Below are 10,633 nucleotides of genomic sequence, written 5' to 3'. Positions count from 1 at the left end.
TCTTTATGGGCAGGTCAGATTTCGTGAGTTGCCACCCAGCCTGATAAGAACAAGATCTTGCTTCAGGAGGCATTTAGTTGTCTTCTGTGTCGAGAAGGGGCTCCTCATTTTATCCATAAATCAGCCTCGTAAACTTTCCACTTTGCAATTTGCAGGCTGTCAACCCCACAAATCACTCCTGCCTGGAATATGGAGCTTGAACAAATAAATCACACATATGATTCAAGTCAGCAGCAATGTCATCATTGCATAGGGGTCCAGACCTGGGCTGACCTACCCAGGGGACACGGGCGGCCCCTCTCAACATTGTTCAAGCCAAGCACACCATGATTCAACACTGAATTTCTAGACAGAGGCCCTTATATCAAAGTGACATTTAATAGCACACTTCTCCCTCATTGGAGTGGGGCCTCGCTGGGGGTGGTGGACATACAGCTTCCCTGGGAGAGGGAGGAATGACTCTCAGAGGCAAGCTTATGCCCTTTCCCTATAAGAAGACCACCGTTGGGTCACCAACCTATAATTCACCCGGCCCGGCTGCTGATGTGGTGTTACTCTATGTAACCAGAGCACAGCTCTGCTCCCCTCTTCCTGCACATGCCCATTCCACCCGATTTTAAGGAAGAAATACAGCTCTGCCTGGACCTGTGTGAGGGTGGTCCCTACCTTAAAAGGTGGTAAGACGGGGGATGGCTGCCTGTAGGTAGATTTTTTGCAACCATGGAGCACATTCTGGCAAGGGCTGCCCATTGGTTTAGCATAGGCTTGGTATTTTTTGGTCCTTGCTGTTCCTTGAGGGTAGCACTTGGTCAAAGCCTTGCCTGCCTCTGGGTGGGTAGAGTTTCATAGCTGTCCATTATTTTCCCAGCACATATCTAAAGCCATGGCAACTGTTCAATAAAAGCCATTTCCCCTTGTTTCTTCATGTTGTTATACAATGGGGGCAAAGTGACAGTGGGGTTGCCCTTTTGGCTCTTTTCTGGAAGGAATTATTGGTTTTCTTTCTTTATTTTTGTTTCTTTTCTTTTATTTCTTTCCCTTTAGGAATGAAATAACATTCTGGAAACTTTTGGAAAATAATCTGAGCTGGTTAGCAGTGTGTTAAAGTAGGCTGAACATCTCATTCACAGAGCTATCAAGTATTTTCCTATGACCTGAGATGGTTGGAATTCCAATTAGCTGCTGTGTGGGGGTGTGGGGGTATGGGGGAGAAGGCTCTTGTTTTGGCATTCTAGAAATGAGGGTCTTGGTGTGGGGGGAATTCTGGGGTTTAGTAAATAAGAAATTCTAGAACACATTGGAATTAAACATTTTTGGTTTGGAATAGAAACGTAAATGGGCAGCCCGGGTGGCTCAGCGGTTTAGTGCCGCCTTCAGCCCAGGGCCTGATCCTGGAGACCCAGGATCGAGTCCCACATCGGGCTCCCTGCATGGAGCCTGCTTCTCCCTCTGCTTGTGTCTCTGCCTCTCTCTGTGTCTCTCATGAATAAATAAATAAATAAAAATCTTTTTAAAAAAGACGTATAATATAGGGAGAATATGTGTTTGGGTCCTTTTAGCTGTAATTTTGGAGGGCAGAGCTTATGTATGTTTGGGGTTACAGTGCTAAAGGGATGCTCACTATGGTTTCAATGATGCCACGAGGAGCGAGTGATTCACAAAATACACCACCGTTCTGAGTGATTAAATTCCAATTTGGCTTTTGCTTTGAAATATTTCAAAATATAGTATACTGAGAGGTGAAGATGTGACAAGATGATTCTTTAAAGGTTTTATTTATTTATTAGAGAGAGAGAGAGAAAGTATAAGTGGGAGCAGGGAGAGGGATGAGCAGACTCTGAGCTAAGGGAGGACATGGGGCTCGATCCCATGACCCTAAGGTCATGACCTGAGCCAAAATCAGGAGTTGGATGCTCAATTGACTGAGCCATCTAGGCGCCATGTGACAAAATGATTCTTTAAAATTTTGGTTCTAGGGACACTGATTGACTCCCCAGCATCCATTACACTCCAGAAGGTTAAGCAGCCCTAAATCAGTCATGCTAATTCCATGCCACTTGCCAGGGATTGTTAGCTCAGGCCCAGGCAGGTGTGAGCCAATTTGGGCCCATGAGTTTCAATGGGGGGAGGCCTGCTTGAGGCTTCTGGGAAAGAGCAGCCAGTTCTCCTCCCACCTTTCTGACTGAACAGGCAGCATGTTGCTCCAGGTGCTGTTGGCGGCCATTGTGAGACCTTGGGGGGAAATGGTATTGGGATGAAGCAGGCACAGCTGCTGACAGAGCAGAAAGGTGCAAAGAACTTGGGTTCTGTGTCTGATCTCTCCCCATGCCCTGCCTCTGGACTTCTCATTCTGTGAAACAATGGATGTCGTGTCCTCCCTTCAGGGCAGGCTGGGAGAGAATTTCTGTTACCAGAGGGGGAAAGCATTTGTCCACAGTTCCTGTTCTTCAGAGTTCTCAAATGTTGATTGAAGAGGTGAAAGGCACAAAATAGGAAGTGTAAAATTGTAAAGAAAGATACTCTATGGGAGGAGTTGGACAATCTTTCCCATAAAGGGCCGAATAGAACATACCCTGGTCTTTTTGGGCCATATTAGTCTCCACTGTGGCTACTCAAGTCTGCCATGGTAGTATGAAAGCAGCATAGGCAATAAGTATATGAATGAGCATGTCTGTGCTACAAGAAAAATTTATTTAAAAAAGCAGATGGCAGTCCAGGTTTGGTCTGTGAGCTTTGGTTTGCTGGCCACTGCTCTGGAGGCTTACAGAAAGGAGACATCTGTAGGGACTGGGGTCATGGAGGCTCCCTAGAAGATGTGGGTGCTGGACAGATAGAGCAGACACGGGTCAGCCACATTTCTGCATGTGTACCTTTAAAGACCATGTTCTTCAGGCAGCCTGGGGGCCTCAGCGGTTTAGCGCCTGCCTCAGGCCCAGGGCGTGATCCTGGAGACCCGTGATGGAGTCCCGCGTCGGGCTCCCTGCATGGAGCCTGCTTCTCCCTCTGCCTGTGTCTCTGCCTCTCTCTCTCTCCTCTCTGTGTATTCTCATGAATAAATAAATAAAATCTTAAAAAAAAAAAAAAAAGACTATGCCTTTCTCCTGTGTAATGTGATTATGGAAAAGGAAAACCAGAGTGCCCGACACCTGGTCAAGAGCACACCTGACAGTATCCCTGGAGATCAAACGAATTCTGCAGTCCCCTCTCCCCAGTTCTGTGATCAGTCATGAAAAGATCAAGTATCAGAGGGCCACATACAGAAAGACTCCCTTCCCAGGTCTAGCTCCTACCTGGAGAGCCCAAGGTAGGTCTAGGCATTAGAAGCACATAGCAAACAGCTCAAGGAATATAGATATGAAACTCTTCAAATCAGCGTTGACGGCACAGTGTCCAGGTGCACCTGTGGGTCTCACTTAAGTGAGATCTGGACTTTCCCAAAGTCAGAAGGCTCCTGGAACTCACCTACTGGGGGCAGTGTCTTGGAGAGCCTGGGCCATGATGAGAGAAGGAAGGTTGTTTAGGACAGACTGCTAGGCCATCCAGAGAGCCTGGTCCACGCTCCAGGGAGTGCAGGGAGCCAGTAGCTCAAGGGGAAGGTGAGGGGAGGAGGCTGGAGTTTGCAGGGGAAGGAGAACTTTTTCGAAATAGAGGGACCAGTGAGAGCCCACATGCTCCCCACCCTCCAAGGCTACAATTTAGAGACTTAAAAATATGCCCGCCATGTTTTCCTACTTTGATGTGTGAACATGAGGCAATCTAGTTGGAGAGAGGAAAAAAATAAACCAAACTGCCGAGTAACATTCTTTGAAAAGAAATACAGACTTTGAAAAAGAAAAGAACTGCAACAACTTGTGGAAGCTTTCAAAGTGTGCTTTCTTTTCTTATTTATTTTTATTTTCAGAGTAGGCCCCACACCCAACATGGGGCTTGAACTCATGACCTGGGGATCAAGAGTTGGATGTTCTACCGACTGAGCCAGGCAGGCACCCCTTTTCTTTTCTCATTTGTTATTAATTTTTTTAGATTAAAAAATTATTTGAGAGAGAGAGAGAGAGAGAGAGAGAGAGCACAAGCAGAGGGTGAGGCAGAGGAAGAAGCAGATACCCCATTGAGCAAGGAGCCAATATGGGGCTCCATCTCAGGACCTGGAAATCATGACCTGACCCAAAGGCAGATGCCCAACCATATGAGCCACCCAGGTGCCCCTCTTTTCTTGTTTTTAAAAGCCCAAGGGTTTTGGTGAAATCTGTGTTGTTGTCTCAGACTCCAGAACAGATGAGCATCTGTGCAGCTTCAGCTGGTGGCTCAGGGAGACAAAGGAAACTCCCAAATAGGCTTCTTTCTAATCATTGTCCCCAAACACTGTGGAGGGCTGGTTGGTGCCTGGTTCCCGTCGCTTGCTAATCACCACTCTGGCGTTGGCACCTGCCCACCTGCCCCGCTGACCACCATTCTCCGCAGGTGCTGTGTCTGCTCCCCAGCACTGCTCCCCTGAACTCCTCATAGGCTCGCTCCTTCATCCCCACACTTCCCTGGCTCTGCTTCCTTGGCTGGGCTTTCAGGCAAATCTTGCATCTGGTTCTTTTTGCTTCTTTCTCCCTTTGTCTTTGTTTGCTTTTAGGAGGAGAGGGTTATTTTTTTATGACCCCCCACTGTTTTCTTCAGGGTTTGTGGTTGTTTTCTGCTCCCTTCAACTGTCCTCAGCCCCTCACTTATCTTCATTCTGCTGGGCTCTCTGCCACCTGCTTCCAGCTGGGCCAGATGCTTCTTCAAGCTTAACTCAGGCCTTCAGAGATGTGTGGCTTCCATTTCTCTCAGGGGAAGGTTTTTCATTTGCTTTGTTTTGTTTTTCCTCTTTTCTATTTGTGTTTCTCCATGCAGGATATTGGGTGTTTATAAGCTTCTCAGGAGAGCGTACTTTTGAAATGAGAGGGTTGCTTCTGAATTTCTGGGCTGCATGCTGAGATAAGACTGTCTTGAAATGCCTGCTCTCATGAGCAGTAGTGTTAAATTTCTACCCCAACCCCTCCTCACCCTGTTGGGCCACCCTCTACATATGTCTCCTGGAGCAAAAAGCAAATCCAAGAACATCTTACTCACTCAAACCTCCTCCTCCTCCTCCTTCTTCTTTTCTTTTCTTTTTTTTTTTAGATTTTTTTATTTTATTTTTAAGGAATCTCTGCCCAATGTGGGGCTCAAACCCACAACTCTGAGATCGAGAGTCACATGCTCTACCAACTAAGCCAGCCAGGCACCCCCAAACCTACTTTAAACTTAATAAAGAGATACCACAAAAAATTGAAACATGGAAGAAATAAAAATTCTCAGCTGTGTCACAAACAGTTCTTCACCAAGTTATTAAGATATTGCAATTGTGTGATGTAGATTAAAAACATGTATTGCTCTTAATCCTTGTTACTTACCCTCATGAAACATTTGCTTTCGTGAAGGTTCCTGGCTCCTGGTTCCTGGACCAGTAGCATCGGCATCTCCTGGGAGCTGGTTAGAAGTGAGAATTCCAGCCCCACTTCAGACCTATGGAATCACAATCTGCATTTAAAAAAATTATTTATTTATTTGAGAGAGAGAGAGAGAGAGAGAGAGAGAATACATGAGTGGGGGGGGGGAGAGGAAGGGAGACAGAGAGAGAATCCCAAGCAGACTCCCCACTGAGCGTGGAGCCTGTCATGGGGCTCCATCCCAGGATCCTGAGATCATGACCTGAGCGGAAATCAAGAGTCAGATAGCCAAATGACTGAGCCACCCAGTCGCCTGTCTCAGAATCTGCATTTTAAAAACATCCCCAGGTGATTCCTGTGCATATTAGCATTTACAAAGTCCTGCTTTAATAGCTGTTAAAAACATTAAATGGCCCATTATACCCGAACAAAAATCAACCAAGTATTTCAACGATCACATGATACAGCAGGAAGACTGCGGCCAGAATATCTTATTTTAGTCTCTGCTCACAGAGAAGCCATTGAGTTGACCTGGCCTCAGTTTCCATGTTCCAAATGGGATGACAAGAACACTCACCCACCCTCTGCACCAATCAGGGTTGGTGTAAGGAGTTTTTGGGTAAAGATTAAGTGAAACAAATGGATCAAATGGTCTTTGTAAAGCAAAGATGTTAGCTTTTACAATGTACACACTGCCTCATTTTAATTGTGGGGGATCTTAGCTCTTCCTTTGCCAGAGTCTGCCTAATGCAGCCCTGAGTCACCACCTGACCAGTCACCTGGTCATGATGCACCAGGATGGGATGGATCAGAATACCTTATTCATAAATGGGGACCACAGTAACTCCTGCTTTAGGGCATACTTGCCAGTTTTTTGCCTTTGACCAGCATCTGAAAGTCCTTCCTACCACTGGGGAATTTCCTCCCCTATGGGTCTTAGTGGGAAGTTGGACTGTTTCAAAGTAAGAAAGCTTGAAAGGCAGACTCTTGCTTCTCCCTGCTGGTCTGCCAACATCCACCTCTACCTGTTGGCCTAGGACATTGGCATGCACTGGCTCAGGCTCAACGAAGCTCACCCTGCCCTCTAGGAGTTTGAATCTGGGACATGTGATGCAGAGACACAGGGATGGTGGAGGTTTATTTAGTAGCTATAGTGGCAGTGGTGTTAGTGGCAGCCACACAGGCATGTGTCCATTCAGTGATGACATTAGCAGTTCATGACTGAACTCAGGTCCTGGCTTCCCTTGGCTCTTGCACATTTTCTGAACATTTCCTGTAATTCTATGAGATGCCCAATATCTTCTTGGTAAGCTGTTTTTCTGATGAAATCACCCTACTTGGTTTCTATTAGTTGCTACCTAGAAGCCTGAGTGATGACTACCTATCTTGCTGCCTTGGTCTGAGAAATAAGGAGATAATACACAATAGATAGCACTTAGAAATGCCCTGTTAGTGGCAGCAAGAATGAACAATGCATCTACTTTTGTTTCAACCTGATAGAGCCCCCTTCTTCCATTCTTTGATCATTGAATTACAAGCTGTGACTCCTACTAATTCAAGGGTAGCTGGTCATCTTTACCTTTCCATAGAAAGGAGCCCTGCTCTCAATGCTCGCCCTCTGCCTGGGGTCAGAGGCTAACCACATATCCTGGTCCTCTAAGGTCAGAGCTGAGATCCAGCTCCCTCTTCTTATCAGCAAAACCAAGGGGAACAGGTTCTTCCAAGATTTTATCCAATTTGCCCATGGGCCATCTACCCCAAAGTTGTTTAGGACTACCTCTCAATTTCTTTCTTGATCTATCAAGAGGTTGGTTACCAGATTCCCTCTATTACCCCCCCCACCCCCCAAACTGAATGTAAAGCAAATGAATTTCATCAAAGCTATAGTTTCTTGCTTATGGTCAAAGCTAACATGAGGGGTCCTCCTAGGAAACTAGTAGGATAAGTTATGTGACTACTGATATTCCTAGTTAGCTCTGTCAAAATCTGTCATGAATAGCCTTCTTTCCCCTGCTCCTTTTATTTCCTTCCAGGGCCATGTGCTGGTGATTACCAATCTTTGGGGAGTTGAAATACCTTGTCATTATTTCTTTGATTCCAAAGCATGCCTCCCTCCAGCAAAAAAGGAAAAAAGATCACAGTATGTCATTTATTTATTTTTAAAAAGGAAGCAAATGAAAATTAACTTTGCACTGAAATCTTCTGAGATGTCAGGTTGTCTCTTGAATGATGACATCTTGATATTGAGAAGCATTGTTTTAGAGTCTCCAAATTATGTGAAAGAAACAGCTACTTAGGTTCATCATTTGCTTCTTCTTCATAAATTTGCAGTTTTATGGAAAATGTTGACTTGATCTCTGACTCTTTTTTCCTCAGTCCAACCTGTGCCTTGCTGAAGAAGAGCATAAAAAGCAGATCCCCTGCCATCTGCTTGCTTTCATTTGCCTTTTCTTTTTCTTTCTTTCTTTCTCTTTCTTTCTTTCTTTCTTTCTTTCTTTCTTTCTTTCTTTCTTTCTTTCTTTCTTTTTCTTTCTTCTTTTTTCTTTCTTTTTCTTTCTTTCTTTCTTTCTTTTTTCTTAAATCCTGTGTCCCCAGGGAGCCTGGGTAGCTCAGTCAATTAAGCATCCAACACTTGGTTTTGGCTCAGGTCATGATCTCAGGGTCCTGAGAAGGAGCCCCAATCAGAGTCTGTGCTTAGCAAGGAGTCTGCTTATCCCTCTCCGCACTCCCTTGCTCTCTTTAATAAATAATCTTAAAAAAAAATCCTGTGTCCCCAACCTTCCTTTGCAAAATGGAAAAATGCCAACCTAACACCTTCCACCTTCTCCTCCTTTTTTTTCTTTTCCCTCTTCTTGAAAAATTTAACTATAAGACCCCCCACCCCCCAACAACCTGTGCCCCAGAGAAACTCCTGAACATGTGCCCCTTGGAATCCTGTATCTGGCGGTACTGTTAGTAATCACAAGACTGGAAACACCAATGTCCCTTGATAGGGAATAATGAACAAAACATTGAGCTGTATGATTCACACGATGGAGGAATACACAATAGTGAAAATGAACGAAAACACAGTTGCCTGCAACAGCCTGGAGAAATCCTAGTGACATGGCAGTAAATGAGGAAAGCAGGCTGCGAGGACTGTACAGGGCATGTGCCACTCCTGAGCCAAAGCATTCTATTGCTGTGGAGGTGATTTGGAGGATGCCTCATATCTAGTTGGTGGTACCCCCAAAAGTCAAAGCATCTTGGATTGGAGTTGCCCTGGCTCCTGCAGATGCACACCATGTGATAGGTGAGGAGGATAATGATCAACACACAGCTCAGGATATGGCTACTTCTGGAGGAAGCAAATGAGTTGGGAACAGAAGAGAGCACACAGGAAGATGCACGTGTGAGGGTGATGTGCTGGTGTGTAAGTCGGGTGACGGGTTCATAGGTGTGCATTTTATAATTAGGCTCTAAAATGTATGCTGTTAATGTAAATGCCAAATATGACATAATAGAAAAGTTTAAAGCACTCTAAAATAGTTTAATGAAACGAAGTAGCATTAAAGGCCGACTCAATGTGGCAAGTAAATAGGTGGTTACCCTGAAATTCTCTCGATTTGCTGTACTGTTTGAAAATTTTCATAATAAAATGTTGGAATAAAAACCCCGAATGGCCAACAGTTACATTAAGAACTTTTCTAAAAAGCTACCCCAACACAATAACTATTTTGATTTTTTTTCAACTCTTGTATCTATGCATAGTGTTTTCATAGATGTGGTTGTACTGTATGTAGTATTTTATGGCTTGCTTTTTCATTTAACAATTTATTATTAACATTTCTCCAGAATTCATGTGTTTTGGTGAGTATATTCATGGTTGGGGAATTCTTCTCTCTGATGCAGATGTGGGTATCTCTTTTAGACCCCAATCACTCTCCAAAAGCCAAACAGAGTTTTTAACTTAGTGGTAAGAATAATTAGAGCTCAAACACACCCAGCTTTGTCTGAAGTTTTCTTAGGAGATGCTGTGTCTATCTGCCAACTGCTATTTTCTTGAGGTAAATGGAAGCTGTTTGAGATTAAGACACACTGGGCTAGTAGTAGCATTTCCCCAATTCATTGTTGCATGCCCACTATGTGTTAGGTGCTGGCTGGGGAAATCTGTTACCTTTCCTTCTGGATGTCTCTCTTTTAGCCTCTGCTACTTCTGTCCCACCACCATCTTAGAAACAGCCCTGAATTAAGGTCTCAGTGGGCATAAACTAACAACCTGCTTAAAAAAACCCCATACGTTTGGAAGCATATCTCCTTTATCTTTTCCTGGTTATAAAAGTTATTCATGTTCCTGGTAGATAATTTAGAAAATACACAGAGAGAAAATCCACTCATCTTTCCACCACCCTGAGCTAGACTGTTGCTAGTGTTTTAATCTTTTAAATGTACTTTTAACATGTACTTTTAAATGTACTTTTTAACAGTCTTTCTGCCTGAAGGCAAAGTGTTAAACATGCAACTATTCTATTTGTTCAGTTTCTACTGTGTGCCTGTGCGACTATAATAACCCAGATGACATTAACACCAGTGCCGTGCGGCCCACCACTTTTCATCCACGCGGTAGCTGTAACGAGTCTTCCCCGTCATCATGAAGATATGATTTAAGATGTCGTCAAGTATATAAAAGGCTCCTCCACTCACAATAGCAAACAGCTGTTCACCATCTCCAGCGAGCCTGGAGCCGGAGGAAGGAGACTGAGTGGTTGGGGCTCTAGGCAACTTCTGGCCCCGCATGGGGAGGACAGGCAGGCAGTGCGTGGATGGTGGGGGCCAGAACTTATTTATTCCCTCTGACCCCTGAAGTGCCCGTCTGCCTTGGGGTTGGATATTTGGGATGGGTTTGACACTATAGGATAATTACTTATTCTCTCTGTGTCTCTGTCTCTGACTTCTTTTTTTTTTTTTTTAAGATTTTATTTATTTATTCATGAGAGACACACAGAGAGAGGCGGAGACACAGGCAGGGGGAGAAGCAGGCTCCCTGTGGGGAGCTCGTTGCAGGACTCAATCCCAGGACCCTGGGGTCACAACCTGAGCCATAGGCAGATGATCAACCACTGAGCCACTCAGGTGCTCCAAGTATTGCCATTTTCAGAAACAACCATCCCAAGGTCACATCATAAAAAAGCTCC

General features: G+C 44.7%; 1 non-coding gene across 1 annotated transcript; it reads right to left on the bottom strand.

Annotated features, from left to right (window-relative positions):
- Positions 1-5,180: 5,180 nt before the first annotated feature.
- TRNAE-CUC (transfer RNA glutamic acid (anticodon CUC)) lies at positions 5,181-5,253 on the bottom strand. The gene has a single exon. It is a non-coding gene; the product is annotated as a tRNA-Glu (tRNA).
- Between the last annotated feature and the right edge of the window lie 5,380 nt (positions 5,254-10,633).

This window comes from Canis aureus, chromosome 7 (assembly GCF_053574225.1).
Source record: "Canis aureus isolate CA01 chromosome 7, VMU_Caureus_v.1.0, whole genome shotgun sequence".
Classification (NCBI taxonomy): domain Eukaryota; kingdom Metazoa; phylum Chordata; class Mammalia; order Carnivora; family Canidae; genus Canis; species Canis aureus.
Note: the sequence above shows the minus strand (reverse complement) of the source record. Positions and strands in the feature narration are given on the sequence as shown.